We start from the raw sequence: 4,502 nt of genomic DNA on the forward strand, positions 1-4,502 counted from the left end.
CAAATCCATACGATATAAACCACTATCGCAATATGTACNCCATGACCAACGCGGCCGTACGGCATAGTATAGCGCGTACGGCATAGCGTAGCATAGCATAGCGCGTACGGCATAGCGTAGCATAGCATAGCGCGTACGGCATAGCGTAGCATAGCATAGCGCGTACGGCATAGCGTAGCATATCATAGCGCGTACGGCATAGCGTAGCATAGCATAGCGTAGCATAGCATAGCGCGTCCGGCATAGCATAGCGCGTACGGCATAGCATAGCGCGTACGGCATAGCGTAGCATAGCATAGCGTGTACGGCGTAGCATAGCATAGCATAGCGTGTACGGCATAGCATAGCGCGTACGGCATAGCGTAGCATAGCATAGCGCGTACGGCATAACGTAGCATAGCATAGCGCGTACGGCATAGCATAGCGCGTACGGCATAGCGTGGCATAGCATAGCGCGTACGGCATAGCATAGCGCGTACGGCATAGCATAGCGCGTACGGCATAGTGTAGCATAGCATAGCGCGTACGGCATAGCATAGCGCGTACGGCATAGTGTAGCATAGCATAGCGCGTACGGCATAGCATAGCGCGTACGGCAGCGCGTACGGCATAGCATAGCGCGTACGGCATAGCGTAGCATAGCATAGCGCGTACGGCTAAATTTGCGTGCTAGGCTCCGCAAGCTTAATTTTCTTCCGCCGGTAGCCGTAGCCGTAGCGACTACGTAGTAGTCTAGCGGAGGCCTTAGGCCGATCCGCCGTCCGTCCGTCTAAATTTGCGTGCTAGGCTCCGCAAGCTTAATTATCTTCCGCCGGTAGCCGTAGCGACTACGAAGTAGTCTAGCGGAGGCCTTGGGCCGAGTCGCCGTCCGTCTGTCCGTCTGTCCACCAAGTCGCCGGTTCAATCCTGAGCGCGCCGCTTTTTTTTTCGCGCCGCTTTTTTTCTTTTTCTCTTCGTATGCTTCATATGCTTCATATGCTTCATATATGCTTCATATGCACATATGCACATATGCACATATGCTTCATATGCACATATGCACATATGCACATATGCACATATGCTCATTAGCACATGACGCGCAATTCGACACGCAATTCAACGTACAATTAGCTGCGGAATTCAACGCGCTCTTTAGCGCATAATTCGATGCGCCCTTCAAAACGCGCTTCCGCGTCGAAATGAATGTCGTACGCGCTTCATACAGCGCGATTCGCACAGCTCTAAACGCGCAATTCGACACGCAATTCAACGTACACTTAGCTGCGGAATTCAACGCGCGCTTTAGCGCATAATTCGATGCGCGCTTCAAAACGCGCTTCCGCGTCGAAATGAATGCCGTACGCGCTTCATACAGCACGATTCGCACAGCTCTAAATGCGCAATTCGATGCACAGTTCAATGTACAATTAGCCGCGGAATTCAACGCGCGCTTTACCGCATTATTTGATGCACGCCTCAAAACGCGCTTCCGCGTCGGAATGAATGCCGTACACGCTTCATACAGCGCGATTCGCATAGCTCAAATCGCGCAATTCGACATGCAATTCAACGTACAATCAGCCGCGGGATTCAACGCGCGCTTTGTTGCACAATTCGATGCGCGCTTCAAAACGCGCTTCCGCGTCAGAATGAATGCCGTACGCGCTTCATACAGCGCGATTCGCACAGCTCTAAACACGCAATTCGACGCGCAATTCAACGTACAATTAGCCGCGGAATTCAACGCGCACTTTAGCGCATAATTAGATGCGCACTTCATATGAATGCCGTACGCGCTTCATACAGCACGATTCACACAGCTCTAAATGCGCATTTCGATGCACAATTCAATGTACAATTAGCCGCGGAATTCAACGCGCGCTTTAGCGCATAATTTGATGCGCGTTTCAAAACGCGATTCCGCGTCGGAATGAATGCCGTACACGCTTCATACAGCGCGATTCGCATAGCTCTAAACGCGCAATTCGACATGCAATTCAACGTACAATCAGCCGCGGGATTCAACGCGCGCTTTGTGCAACGGACCCACCGAAAAACACCCATGCCCACACGACAGCACGACCCAGGGGACGCCTCACAGCCCCGAAGCCAAATCCATACGATAGAAACCACTATCGCAATATGTACCCCATGACCAACGCGGCCGTACGGCATAGCATAGCGCGTACGGCATAGCGTAGCATAGCATAGCGCGTACGGCATAGCGTAGCATAGCATAGCGCGTACGGCATAGCGTAGCATAGCATAGCGTGTACGGCATAGCATAGCGCGTACGGCATAGCGTAGCATAGCATAGCGCGTACGGCATAGCATAGCGCGTACGGCATAGCATAGCGCGTACGGCATAGCATAGTGCGTACGGCATAGCATAGCATAGCATAGCGTGTACGGCGTAGCATAGCATAGCATAGCGTGTACGGCATAGCATAGCGCGTACGGCATAGCGTAGCATAGCATAGCGCGTACGGCATAACGTAGCATAGCATAGCGCGTACGGCATAGCATAGCGCGTACGGCATAGCGTGGCATAGCATAGCGCGTACGGCATAGCATAGCGCGTACGGCATAGCATAGCGCGTACGGCATAGTGTAGCATAGCATAGTGTGTACGGCATAGCATAGCGTGTACGGCATAGTGTAGCATAGCGTAGCGCGTACGGCATAACATAGCGCGTACGGCAGCGCGTACGGCATAGCATAGCGCGTACGGCTAAATTTGCGTGCTAGGCTCCGCAAGCTTAATTTTCTTCCGCCGGTGCGTAACACTGCACAGCACACAGCTGCACGTGCCGACCCGCAGGTGACGGCACAGCGGCGGCTGCATGACACTGCACAGTGTACGTGTACACGCTATGACATACACGCCGTACGCGTCGTATGCGCTATGCCGTACGCGCTGTGCTGTGCCGTACGCCCTTAAGCGCCGTGCAACGCACGCAGCGACGGAGCTACGGCCCACTCGCGCGAACAGCGCGCTCTAGTGCGTAACACTGCACAGCACGCAGCTGCACGTGCCGACCCGCAGGTGACGGCACAGCAGCGGCTGCATGACACTGCACAGTGTACATGTACACGCTATGACATACACGCCGTACGCGTCGTATGCGCTATGCCGTACGCGCTGTGCTGTGCCGTACGCCCTTAAGCGCCGTGCAACGCACGCAGCGACGGAGCTACGGCCCACTCGCGCGAACAGCGCGCTCTAGTCCGTCTGTCCCTCCGTCTGTCCACCAAGTCGTCGGTTCAATCCTGAGCGCGCCGCTTTTTTTTTTGCGCGCCGCTTTTTTTCTTTTTTTCTTCGTATGCTTCATATGCTTCGTATGCTTCATATATGCTTCATATGCACATATGCACATATGCAGATATGCTTCATATGCACATATGCACATAAGCACATATGCACATGACGCGCAATTCGACACGCAATTCAACGTACAATTAGCTGCGGAATTCAACGCGCGCTTTAGCGCATAATTCGATGCGCGCTTCAAAACGCGCTTCCGCGTCGAAATGAATGTCGTACGCGCTTCATACAGCGCGATTCGCACAGCTTTAATTGCGCAATTCGACACGCAATTCAACGTACAATTAGCTGCGGAATTCAATGCGCATAATTCGATGCGCACTTCATATGAATGCCGTACGCGCTTCATACAGCACGATTCACACAGCTCTAAATGCGCAATTCGATGCACAGTTCAATGTACAATTAGCCGCGGAATTCAACGCGCGCTTTAGCGCATAATNTGATGCGCGTTTCAAAACGCGATTCCGCGTCGGAATGAATGCCGTACACGCTTCATACAGCGCGATTCGCATAGCTCTAATCGCGCAATTCGACATGCAATTCAACGTACAATCAGCCGCGGGATTCAACGCGCGCTTTGTTGCACAATTCGATGCGCGCTTCAAAACGCGCTTCCGCGTCGGAATGAATGCCGTACGCGCTTCATACAGCGCGATTCGCACAGCTCTAAACACGCAATTCGACGCGCAATTCAACGTACAATTAGCCGCGGAATTCAACGCGCACTTTAGCGCATAATTCGATGCGCACTTCATATGAATGCCGTACGCGCTTCATACAGCACGATTCACACAGCTCTAAATGCGCATTTCGATGCACAATTCAATGTACAATTAGCCGCGGAATTCAACGCGCGCTTTAGCGCATAATTTGATGCGCGTTTCAAAACGCGATTCCGCGTCGGAATGAATGCCGTACACGCTTCATACAGCGCGATTCGCATAGCTCTAAACGCGCAATTCGACATGCAATTCAACGTACAATCAGCCGCGGGATTCAACGCGCGCTTTGTGCAACGGACCCACCGAAAAACACCCATGCCCACACGACAGCACGACCCAGGGGACGCCTCACAGCCCCGAAGCCAAATCCATACGATATAAACCACTATCGCAATATGTACCCCATGACCAACGCGGCCGTACGGCATAGTATAGCGCGTACGGCATAGCGTAGCATAGCATAGCGCGTA

The sequence above is a fragment of the Volvox carteri genome (assembly GCF_000143455.1).
Source record: "Volvox carteri f. nagariensis unplaced genomic scaffold VOLCAscaffold_123, whole genome shotgun sequence".
Classification (NCBI taxonomy): Eukaryota; Viridiplantae; Chlorophyta; class Chlorophyceae; order Chlamydomonadales; family Volvocaceae; genus Volvox; species Volvox carteri.